Genomic DNA, 13,683 nt, shown 5'->3' on the forward strand with positions numbered 1-13,683 from the left:
TGAACCAGTTTTGCACGTCCTCAGACGTCTAAAAGAGTCCCTAGTCAGACGTTCAGATTTTGAACCAGTTTTGCACGTCCACAGACGTCCAAAAGAGTCCCTAGTCAGACGTTCAGATTTTGAACCAGTTTTGCACGTCCACAGACGTCCAAAAGAGTCCCTAGTCAGACGTTCAGATTTTGAACCTGATTTGCACGTCCACAGACGTAAAAAAAGTCCCTATTCAGACGTTCAGATATTTAACCAGTTTTACACGTCCACAGACGTCCATAGGGGGTCCTAGTTAGACGTTCAGATTTTGAACCAGTTTTGCACGTCCTCAGACGTCCAAAAGAGTCCCTAGTCAGACGTTCAGATTTTGAACCAGTTTTGCACGTCCACAGACGTCCAAAAGAGTCCCTAGTCAGACGTTCAGATTTTGAACCAGTTTTGCACGTCCTCAGACGTCCAAAAGAGTCCCTAGTCAGACGTTCAGATTTTGAACCAGTTTTGCACGTCCACAGACGTTAAAAAAAGTCCCTATTCAGACGTTCAGATATTTAACCAGTTTTGCACGTCCACAGACGTCCATAGGGGGTCCTAGTTAGACGTTCAGATTTTGAACCTGTTTTGCACGTCAAAAAGAGCCCCTAGTCAGACGTTCAAATTTTGAACCTGTTTTGCACATCAACAGGACGTACAAAAGTGGTTCTGAACTGACGGACGTTATACAGACATGATCTGAACGTCTATCTGACGTCGCGTGTTTGCTGGGGATCTACTGCTGCAGTACAGAACAAGACTAGTATGAATCCTCCCAGAGAGAAGAAGACCTATGGAATAGTTGGAACTGGTGCTGTGGAGAACATACATGCAGTGACAACTAAGCTGGTGAGTGTGTTCGTGACAAAGCTTGCTCCTGACCTAGACTCAGAGACTCTGGCTAGTTATTTAAAAGAACAACTTTCCAGAGATGTGACTTGTCAGAAGATTGGCACTGAGTATACTCGCTACAGCTCTTTCAAAGTTACAGCTGAATGCAAGGAAGTAGCAGAGATGTATGCGCCGCCGCTGTGGCCAGAAGGGACCTTTGTAAGGCGCTTCTATGAGAATCGCAAGCCTAGGGCTGCAGTAGGGGCAGGTATTAAAGCATCACTTGACACAGAGATGAGTGCGCCTGAGCCAAGGGCGTCCCGTGCATGTTAAACAATGATGAACTGCTATGATAGTTGTGTCTTATAACTCCCGTGGTCTGCAGCTTGGACAGGATGCTGGAGCGAGAGCCCAACGCACTGTTATTGACAAGCTCTTTGAGAATGCTGATGTGGTGTGTTTGCAAGAGACTTTTTTAGCTATTCAAGATCTGGATAAACTTAACCCTTGTGCATCAATTTAAAAAAGTTACTCATAGGTCCAAAGAGGACAAAAATGTCCATGTCAAAAAACTGTCATAAAAAGTTGAAGCTTGGGAGCACAGACATAACTTTGGTATCATTTTAAAGATTGCATTTTAAAGATTTGCATACCCTTGGCAGATTATTGCTGAAGTTCAATTTTTTTTTATATGTAAATCCAAAAAAAAGTTATATAGGTTTAAGTTTATGAAAATTATTTATGAATATTATTTTATATAAAATATATATTTTATGAAACAAGTTGAACTCTAAAACGGCTAGAAAATCAAAGCCATAAATCTAAATAAGTTGTGTTCCAAATTTGAGGTTGATATCTCAAAAAATGAGCTTTTAGTAAGATTTTGTTTGGGCGCAGTACCAAACTTTCCCCATTGGATCTCAGCAAAACTCCACTGGTGAACACAGTGATTGGATTTTCGATTTGCAGTTCGAGTTTTTCTCTCTCAATACTACAAACACACACATGCACACAAACACATTTTTTTTTTATAACACACATACCAACCACACTCTGACATCCATACCAACACACGCACACAATTATCATTGCATAATTTATCCAACTGGCTCTATAATAGCTCAAAATTCATGCAGTTAACATTAACAAAAAAAACAAAAACTTACTCATAGGTCCAAAAGGGACAAAAATGTCCAAGTAAAAAAACTCTCATAAAAATGTTATGCTTGGGAGCAAATACTTAAGTTTGGTCTCATTTTAAAGAAGACCCTTGGCAGATTGTTGATGAAGTGAACAAATTGGAAAAAAGTGCAACCAAAAATTTTTTATAGAAGTTTAAGTTTATGAAAAATATTTATGAACATTATAATCAATATTTTATATAAAATATATATTTTATGAAACATTTGGAACTCTAAAACTGATATAAATTCAAAGCCATAAATCTAAACAGGTTGTGTTCCGAATTTGAGGATGATATCTCAAAAAATGAGCTTTCAGTAAGATTTTGTTTGGGCGCAGTACCAAACTTTCCCCATTGGATGCCAGCAAAACTCCACTGGTGAACACAGTGATTGGATTTTCGATTTGCAGTTCGAGTTTTTCTCTCTCAAATATTACAAGCACACAAACACACTTTTTATTTTATTACACACATACAAACCACACTTAGACATCCATACCAACACACCCACACAATTATCGTTGCATAATTTATCCAGTTGGCTCTATAATATGCCGAAGCAGAAAACAGGAATAAAGCGAGTATTTGCTTTATAGGCCTAACCTGAAAAAATGGCACCATCTGATAATTTTTTTTTTAAATGTCAATTTTGAAGCCTTGCCAACAGAATGAAAGCCTATTAAAAAAGATTGCATCATTTTATAGTTAAACGGCACAGGGATTAAAAAATGCAGTTTTAATGGGTTTCAATGGGGCCATTTTTGTCCAAAAGGTCCTGAGAGGAAGTATTTTGTGTAACTAGTGCAAAATTGATTTTTTAAAGGAAATGGTGATGAAATAGTAAAATTCCAATAAAAATACACACCTGTGCCAAATTTTATGCAGTTAGCATTAACACAGGCAAAGTGATAAAAAAAAAAAAAACTGAAAAGGACAAAAATGTCCTCAAGGATGCACAAGGGTTAACACTGCATAATGATTTCCATGGGGCAGGGGAATCCACAACAGACCTAAACACCAGAATTCTGCGTGGCAGGATCCCAGGAGGTGTGGCCATGTTCTGGCACAAGAAACTTGACCCTTTGGTCACTGTGATCAGTTTAGATGTGGACTGGTGCATAGGAATTAAGGTGATGCATAATAAGAATGTTTTTATAATCTTAAATGTATACACTCCATATGAATGTCACAAAAATGAAAATGAGTACTTGAATAAGCTTGCTTCTATTGGGTCTTACATAAGGGAAATTGAATATACATCCATATTTGTCTTGGGGGATCTGAATGCTGATATATCAGATACTAATTCACTTTTTGGTCAACACTTGACACAATTCTGCAAAGATAACAAGGTTATTTTGTCCACTAAAGAATCACTGCCAGCTGATATACACATGTGAGTGAAGCTTGGCATACTACATCCTGGTTGGACCATTGTATATCTACAGCTGATGCACATGATTGTATAAAGGAGGCTGAGATCTTATATGGTTTGGCCACAGCAGACCATATTCCTGTCTCTATGTTCATAAATATTAAGGGTTTACCTGAGCTTGTCTGTAGTGACAGCCATAAACCAGGTGAGATACTGGACTGGACAAGGCTCACAGAAGATGACCTGCAATATTACAAGTTACTGACTGATGTGCACTTGAGAAATATTGAGTTACCTGTTGATGCAATTATGTGTGTGGATAGCAGCTGTAAGAATGTAAGTCACAATAATGACCTATGTGCAATGTATGATAGAATTGTGAACTGTTTAGTTGATGGAAGTGAACCACTAAGAAGTAAAGTGGAGAAACAACATATTGTAAGACCAGGGTGTCCATGATGTTCATATGGAGGCAAGAGATGCATTTAGAAGATGGGTCTTAGCAGGCAAACCTAGGCATGGCCCAGTCTGTGAGCACAAGGTACGGTCTAATGCTAGGTTCACATATGCTGTGCGTTTTATAAAAAGAAATGAGCAGACTATGAGGGCGAACTCTATGGCGAGAAAGTTACAATCTAATAATGTTTATGAGTTCTGGAAGGAGGTGAAAGTGGTCAACAACAGCAAAATGCCACTGCCTTCTGGTATTGATGGTATTACTGAACCTGAAAACATTGCAGAGCTATGGAGGAGACACTATGAGAACATTTTTAACTGTGTGAAGAGTGATGTGTTTAACATAGGAGAGATACCTCACAGTGATGGTGTAGTCATTGGGCCGGAGGAAGTATGTTATGCTATTGACAAACTTAAAGGGATAGTTCACCCAGAAATGAAAATTCTGTCATCATTTACTCACCCTCAAGTTGTTCCAAACCTGTTTGAGTTTCTTTGTTCTGCTGAACACAAAGGAAGATATTTGGAAGAATGTTTGTAACCAAACAGATCTCGGTCCCCATTGACTACCAATTTTTTTTTTCTACTATGGAAGTCAATGGGATGTGTTGATTACAAACATTCTTCCAAATATCTTCCTTTGTGTTTAGCAGAACAAAGAAACTCAAACAGGTTTGGAACAACTTGAGGGTGAGTAAATGATGACAGAATTTTCATTTTTTGGGTGAACTATCCCTTTAAAATGAACAAAGCCTGTGGGCGGGATAGAATAACAGCAGAACATCTGAAATACGCTAGTCAAAGTATTTCAGTTTTACTTGCTCTATGCTTTTCTGGGTTAATTAAGCATGGCATACTACCTGGATCCATGTTATCTGTCTTGCTAGTACCTGTAGTTAAAAATAAGACTGGTAAATTAACTAGTATAGATAACTATAGACCTATTGCACTTGCAAGTATACTATCCAAGGTACTAGAAGGGATCCTTATGGATAGGCTTGCAGAATACACTGTCAACAGATAATCAGTTTGGTTTTAAGAACAAGCATGGAACTGATCTGTGTATTTATGCACTTTAAGAAATTGTCCATAGGTACAGATCACGCAATAGCACAGTCTTCATGTGTTTCCTGGATGCGTCAAAGGCTTTTGATCGTATCAATCATGGGCAGAGGTGGACGAAGTACACAACTTCCTTACTTGAGTGAAAGTACAGATACTACTGGTCAAATATTACTCCGTTACAAGTAAAAGTTGTAAAGACCTATTCTGACTTAAGTAAAAGTACAGAAGTACTCATTTTTAAAAGTACTTAAGTATCAAAAGTAAAAAGTAAATGTCAATGCGCTGTTTTATTATTGTTGCATTGTTGTGTGTAATACTTACAGTACCTTATGCCTCTGAATCTATGCCTGCACTTATATCAATATCACATTTATTTCTAGAACACAGTTCCAGTAGTGAGATTGAATGTGAGATTGAATGTGAGATTGCACTCAATAACGTCCACAATGGTTTCGGACACCCAAATGGCTGTTCCATGAAATATTGCCCTATTTAAAGTTGTTTGGCTTTTAGTATGAATATGTTAGCCTTACTGATATCTATAAGCTAGTTGTCACGGTTCATAAGTCCATTGTCTTCTTCTTGTCTCGTGTTCTGTTGTCATGTGTGTGTTGTGCATTGATTGTGTGGGCGGGTCGTCTGATCAGCGATCATCAACAATTAAGCTCATCACTCCCGTCACCAGCTGCAGCTCATCTCATCACCCCATAAATACTCACCACTTTCTCATTTCCCCTGTCAGATCGTTGTATGTGGTTTCCCGGTTGTGTTCCCAGTCTTCGTGTCGAGTTGTGCCTGTCCTGTTCCTGTTCCTGTTCGTGTTCCCTTGGATTTGGATTATTCGTCACCTGGGATTCTCACCGCACCACTTCACCGTCTGCACTGGAACATCTGACCATCGGGGTCCCTGCGTTACCATCCTGTCTCAGCTGTTATTTGTTCCTTGTTCAGTCACTTCAATAAATGAGTATACTTGCAATTGCTTCCTCATCTTTTACCGTTACAGAACGATCTGACCCTAAACATGGAAGCAGCGAGTGGATCCTCCAGTCCAATGGAAGATTTTCTGAATCAATGCATGAAGAGGATGGACACGCAGGAGAAGAATCTCCATGAGACAGCTCGCGCTGTTCAGGCTCTGGTAACGCAGGTGTCCGGGCTCACCCAGCAGCTACAACAACCACAGGGTCCCGCTGCGCCACCCGCACCGCCGATTCCCCCACCACCATCAGCGGACCCATCCCAGTCAGAGCCCCGCCTGCCGATCCCGGAGGCTTACGCAGGTGAACCCAATTACTGCCGATCTTTTCTGACCAGATGCTCTATGCATTTTTCTCTGCAGCCCCGTACTTTCCACGACGAGCGAACCAAGGTCGCGTTTGTTCTGGCGCTTCTGACTGGGAAAGCGGCGCTTTGGGGAACGGCGGTGTGGGAGAATCAGGAAGAATGCTGCTCCTCGTTCCAGAGGCTCTCCGAGGAAATGAAACAGGTGTTCGACCGTTCCGTGTCCGGACGTGAGGCTGCCAGAGTATTAGCCGACCTTCAACAAGGAGAAAGATCCGTATCTGACTTTTCGATCGAGTTTCGCACTCTGGCAGCCGAGAGCCAATGGAACGAGGAGGCGCAGTGGGACATGTTCCTGCATGGGCTGGCTGACCGCGTCCAACGAGAAATCTACGCCATGGACCTTCCGGCCAGATTGAGTGATCTCATTGCCCTGGCGATAAGAGTGGATGGTCGTCTTTCTCGAGCTGATCGACGTCTTCAGTCCCAGCGGGTCCCGGGAGGGATCGAGGGACAACGATCCAGAGAGAGGGACGCGGTCAGCCCCGTCGAAGATCACGAGCCCATGCAGGTGGGTCGAGCCCGGCTTTCCCGGGAGGAGAAGGAAAGGCGGAGATCCCTGGGCCTTTGCATGTACTGTGGGAGAGCGGGACACTTTGCTTACAGCTGTCCGTTAAAAGGCCCAGCCCGGCAGTAAATATGAGGCTACTGTCGGGTGGGATCTCTGCCGAGAAGACCTCATCCACATCTACTCTCCTTCCGGTAAGGCTCCGATGGTCCTCTCACCTTCACGACTGTCGAGCACTTCTGGACTCTGGGGCTGAAGGTAATTTCATGGACTACACTTTTGCACTCAAGTTTCAAGTTCCCCTCAGATCCCTCACACATCAGATAGCAGTTCACGCACTCAACGGTCAAGAACTCCCCACCATTTCACTTGCCACCGAAGACATCACCCTCATCACATCAGGCAACCACACTGAAACCATCTCATTCTACATCATGGACACTCCTCTTGCACCCATCGTCCTTGGTCATCCCTGGCTCACCCGTCATAACCCCAGAGTGGACTGGTCATCACAATCTGTGTCTTCGTGGAGTAGCTTTTGTCATAAGTCTTGTCTAGTGTCTGCCTGTCCGTCTGTTTCTGTCCCTGTGTTTCAGGAGGAGACAGTGGAGTTATCTAACGTGCCCGCGGAGTACCTGGACCTGAAGGAGGTGTTCAGTAAGTCTCGGGCTGCTTCTCTTCCTCCGCATCGTCCCTATGACTGTGCTATAGAGTTATTACCAGGTACGTCTCCGCCTAAGGGCAAGTTATATTCACTCTCTGTTCCAGAGAGAGAGGCCATGGAGAAATACATTTCTGATTCTCTAGCAACGGGGTTCATCCGTCCTTCCTCTTCTCCAGCGGGGGCGGGATTCTTTTTTGTGGGGAAGAAGGATGGGTCGCTGCGACCTTGTATTGACTACCGGGGGTTGAACAACATCACGGTAAAGAATACTTATCCTTTGCCGTTGATGTCTTCAGCTTTCGAGAGGTTGCAGGGAGCATCTATCTTTACGAAATTGGATTTACGAAACGCTTATCATTTGGTCCGCATCAGGGAGGGGGATGAGTGGAAGACCGCTTTTAACACCCCCAGGGGGCACTTTGAATACTTGGTTATGCCTTTCGGCCTTTCCAACTCCCCAGCGGTCTTCCAGGCACTTGTCAATGACGTGTTACGAGACATGGTCGATCAGTTCATTTATGTCTACCTGGATGACATATTGATTTTTTCTTCGTCTCTCCAGGAACATGTGCAACACGTCCGACAAGTGCTTCAGAGGTTGCTAGAGAATGGGCTTTTTGTCAAGGCGGAGAAATGCGTTTTTCATGCACAGTCTGTTCCTTTCTTAGGTTACATCATCTCGGTTGAGGGAATGCGCATGGATCCTGAGAAGGTTAAGGCTGTGGTGGATTGGCCAAACCCAGATTCCCGTAAGGCCCTACTGAGGTTTCTGGGGTTCGCCAATTTTTACCGGCGTTTTATTCGCAACTTCAGCCAACTAGCCGCACCTCTGACCGCCTTGACCTCCCCCAGTACTACGTTCAGGTGGTCAGACGCAGCCTCGGCTGCGTTTGCCAAACTGAAGGGTTGCTTTGTTTCAGCCCCTATTCTGATAACCCCTGATCCATCACGTCAGTTCGTGGTGGAGGTCGATGCGTCAGAGGTGGGGGTAGGTGCAGTGTTATCCCAGCGTTCTCCTTCAGACGACAAGATGCATCCTTGCGCGTTTTTGTCACATCGTTTATCCCCTGCCGAACGTAATTATGACATTGGCAACAGGGAGTTGTTGGCAGTCAAGTTAGCATTGGAGGAGTGGCGCCACTGGTTAGAAGGGTCGGGGGTACCTTTTATCGTCTGGACCGATCACAAGAATTTGGAATACATTCGGACTGCTAAAAGATTGAACTCCAGGCAGGCTCGGTGGGCTCTTTTTTTCGGTCGTTTTGACTTTACTCTCTCGTACCGCCCGGGTTCTAAGAACATCAAACCCGATTCTTTATCGCGCATTTTTGACCGTTCCGAACGCCCGTCTACTCCCGAGTGCATTTTACCAGAGAATCTTTTCATCTCTTCACTCACATGGGAGGTCGAATCGAAGGTCAAGAGAGCCTTAGAAGGGGTAACGCCTCCGACTCGTTGTCCACCGAACCGTTTATTTGTGCCTGAGGGTCTACGGTCCAGCGTTATTCAGTGGGGTCATTGCTCCAATGTGGCTTGCCATCCAGGAGTTAATCGTACTCAATTTTTAGTCAAGCAACGATTCTGGTGGCCTGGTATGGCTCGTGACGTTCACAGTTTTGTTTTGGCTTGTTCAGTCTGCGCCATGGGTAAGACTTCCAATCGGCCCCCGGATGGGTTACTTCAACCGCTGCCGGTGCCTTCGAGACCCTGGTCCCATATCGCTCTAGATTTTATCACCGCCCTCCCACCCTCCCAGGGTCACACGGTAGTTTTAACCGTGGTGGACCGGTTCTCGAAGGCGGCCCATTTCATTCCCTTGCCCAAATTACCCTCAGCCAAGGAGACAGCGTTGATTGTCGTTAACCACGTCTTTCGGCTTCATGGCCTCCCGACAGACGTGGTTTCTGACAGAGGACCCCAATTTGTGTCCAAATTTTGGAGAGAGTTTTGTAGACTTCTGGGGGCGACTGTCAGCCTGTCCTCCGGGTTTCATCCCCAGAGCAATGGTCAGACCGAACGAGCCAACCAAGATTTGGAAAGAACGTTGCGATGTTTAGTGTCCAAGAATCCTTCCTCTTGGAGTCAGCAACTGTCTATGGTGGAGTACGCCCACAACACGTTGCCAGTGTCATCCACGGGCCTATCACCGTTTGAGTGTAGTGTAGGGTACCAGCCACCTATTTTTCCTAGTCTGGAATCCGAAGTCGCGGTCCCCTCCGCCCACGCCTTTGTCCAGAGGTGTCACCGCACTTGGACTAGAGCCCGTGAGACTCTACTCCAAGTGGGGGCACGCACCAAGGCCAAAGCCGATCGCCACCGGCGTAGGCCTCCCGTATATGTCGTCGGTTCCAAAGTGTGGCTTTCTACTAAGGACATTCCGCTCCGCTCCGTTTCCAATAAACTTGCACCCAAATTCATTGGCCCGTTCTCTGTCACTAAAATCATTAGTCCGGTGACAGTCCGCCTCAATCTTCCTCCAGTGTACAGGAGGATTCATCCCGTCTTTCATGTGTCTAAAATTAAACCCGTTTTTTTTGCACGCATTAATCCGCCAGCCCCGGTCCCCCCCCCGCCGCGACTCGTAGATGGGGAAACTACTTATTCGGTTAATCGTGTTCTGGACTCGAGGCGAAGGGGACGCGGATTTCAGTACTTGGTGGACTGGGAAGGTTACGGTCCGGAGGAGAGAAGTTGGGTACCTGCTAGAGACATTCTGGATCACTCCCTTATCGATGATTACAATCGACAGGTAAGGGAGCCTGGGAACGCCAGGAGGCGTTCCTAGGGAGGGGGGTACTGTCACGGTTCATAAGTCCATTGTCTTCTTCTTGTCTCGTGTTCTGTTGTCATGTGTGTGTTGTGCATTGATTGTGTGGGCGGGTCGTCTGATCAGCGATCATCAACAATTAAGCTCATCACTCCCGTCACCAGCTGCAGCTCATCTCATCACCCCATAAATACTCACCACTTTCTCATTTCCCCTGTCAGATCGTTGTATGTGGTTTCCCGGTTGTGTTCCCAGTCTTCGTGTCGAGTTGTGCCTGTCCTGTTCCTGTTCCTGTTCGTGTTCCCTTGGATTTGGATTATTCGTCACCTGGGATTCTCACCGCACCACTTCACCGTCTGCACTGGAACATCTGACCATCGGGGTCCCTGCGTTACCATCCTGTCTCAGCTGTTATTTGTTCCTTGTTCAGTCACTTCAATAAATGAGTATACTTGCAATTGCTTCCTCATCTTTTACCGTTACACTAGTGTGCTCCAAAAAAGTGCCAAAATTTGCATTTATAAAACCAAACCCAACGTTGAAAATGAAAATCAGGTTTATGTCAGAATCCAAATGAAAATCGGGTTGACGTCAGAAACCAACATCAGTCGGGTTCTGACATCAACCCGACTTTTATTTTCAATCAATATCCAACGTCAATCTGACTTTCATTTTCAACCAAAATGCAACCCCTGCAACCAAAATCATCCACTGACTGATGTTACTTTCTACTCAAGGACCTTGACAAAATTGTAGTGGAGTAAAAAGTATGATATTTGTCTTTCAAATGTAGTGAAGTTAAAGTAAAAAGTTTCCAGAAAAAATAATACTCAAGTAAAGTACAGATACTCAAAAGGTGTACTTAAGTACAGTACTCAAGTAAATGTACTTTGTTACTGTCCACCTCTGATCATGGGAAACTGTTTGGTAAACTACATGAGCGTGGTGTCCCCTCTTACCTAATCAGGATACTGCAGTTCTGGTACTCTCACCAAACTATGCAAGTCAGGTGGAGGATGAGTTTGTCAACAGCCTTCTATGTCTCCAATGGAGTGCGGCAGGGCGGAATTCTGTCTCCGCTGCTATTCAATCTGTACATGGATAATTTATCTAGGGAGCTAAAGGGCTGTAGAACTGGCTGCTTGGTGGGGTATAGTCTCATTAATCATATGCTTTATGCTGATGATTTGGTACTGTCTCCCTCCAGTGCTGGCCTGCAGCAACTTCTTAGAATATGCTCTCAATATGGACTAATGTTTGATATAAAATTTAACTCAATGAAGAGTGTGGTGCTGATCGCTAGAACCAAGGAGGATATGAAGTGTGTCTATCCTTCTTTCTCATTGGCAGGTGTTGTAAAGTTTCCTTTGATCGAAGCAGAGACCAGTGAGACAGATCGCGTTCAACAGAAGTTGTTCTTTATTGAGAACTCCACTGTATGCGGCTGTAGAAACTTCCAACATGATCTAATCTAACATAACTTTACATGGTATCTTATAGGCCATTCAGTTGGCTGTCCTTAAAGGTGCTGAACTTACACACAGCCTTAGAGATGACTACTGAATCTAATCATCTAAAGACAATAGAGGCAATTACCCCCAACTGAGATAATGGTACCCCCAAATTGTATAAACAACACATGGTCACGAGAACCAAGAATAGGTAAACATTCACACATAGTTCAACTCTTAGTAGAAAGATCAAAGACTAACAAAACCCCTTCAAAGGAAACTGTTAAATCTAATCAGTAAATGGATGCCCTCATGTTCACCTTGAATGCCCAATACAGTATAGTTCACCTTAGTTTTTTATGTGATGTTATGAAGGGAAATAGGATCAGCAGATCTAAAAACATATTCTTAAATTTTAATCCTTCACAGGTGAAAAACTAGAGGTTGTAAAGAAAGTTAAATATCTGGGACATGTAATAAGAGATGACCTCTGTGATGATGATGATGATGGCAGGCAAACATGCTGGCAGGCAAATTCCACATGTGCACTCCTGATGTTAAAATCTCACTCTTCAAAACCTATTGCACCCCACTGTATACTGCCCACCTGTGGTGTAATTTTAGTGAGTCGAAAATGTAAAAAAACTTCAAGTGGCTTAATGATGCACTGAGAATTGTGCTTAAAATTCCTAGGTGGAGTAGTGCCAGTGAAATGTTTGTGTCTAACAATGTGCCCACTTTTAACGCTGTTTTAAGAAATCTTATGTATAGATTCATGTGCAGACTGATAGGGTCTGAGAATATGATCATTGTGTCCTTAGCTGATGTTTCTAAGAGTGACACAAGGTAGTGCTGCACGATTAATTGTATCGCAATCGCGATGTCAAATACGCGATTATATGACGCAAAATGCTGCGATTTTATATTAAATAAACATAACATCTGTTATTTTTTGGCATCCTTTGGCTGTAGTGTTACATGATCCCGCTCTTATTTCATGCAAATGCTTTTAAACCATTCATGCGCGATAAGACAAGAAACGCGCTGTCAGTGAATGTCCTCCTGACACACACACACACACACACACGGCCCACAGATAGACGCGCGCCAGTAGCGTACACTACAGACAGCGCGCCAGTATCAAGTTCTCTTTCGCTGTAGAATGAACACACATGTATGCCAAAATGAACGCGCTGTCAGTGAATGTCCTGACTGTGACACACAGAAAGACTCGCGCTAATATCGTGCGTGCGCACAAAAACAGCATGCCAGAATACAGTTCTCTTTCGAGCTTGAACGAACAATAACACACACAATTATGCCAAAATGTCTTTTTGTCGAGTATCTTCATAACACATGAACAGTCTGATGAACGTGAAGAGTTGTGACTCGTGAGAGAATGAGGCGCGTGTGTGAGATCCGCGTCTCTGTCAACAGCGGCTGCTCTTAAAGGGACAGTACACAGTAGTCACTAATTATACCTGTCGCTAAAGTTAATCAAAGAACAAAGGGAACAGAGAAAAACACTCACTGCTCTTGACTAACGAACTTTTTTATTTAGGCAGATTATCACTAATCTGTGTGTGCATTTATTTTCCTTGTCCAAGCAAGTTGACTCATGAAACCATTTGTTTATTATTTGGCATATCACAATCGCAATATTGACCTCAATTATCGCAATATGACTTTTTCCCCAAATCGTGCAGCCCTACAAGGTACACATCTTGCTTTTGGAAACATTGGACCCGAAGCCTGTATATGTTTTAATGATGCCTCATCTGCATCATTCTTAAATGTTTTGTATTGTTTTATATTTATGTATATATCTGTACTGTGTTGTCTCTATGGACCTCTGTGTCTTGAATAAAAAGTTGATTGATTGATTTAGCTTATTAACGGTATCCCCCAGAGTTAGATAAGGCCATACATACCCTTCTCATCTCCGTGCGTGCCGTAACTCTGTCTGACGCACCCAACGCTAGCCTAGCTTAGCACAAAGACTGGAGGTAAATGGCTCC

This window comes from Abramis brama (genome assembly GCF_963993115.1).
Source record: "Abramis brama genome assembly, chromosome: 15".
In the NCBI taxonomy this organism is placed as follows: Eukaryota; Metazoa; Chordata; class Actinopteri; order Cypriniformes; family Leuciscidae; genus Abramis; species Abramis brama.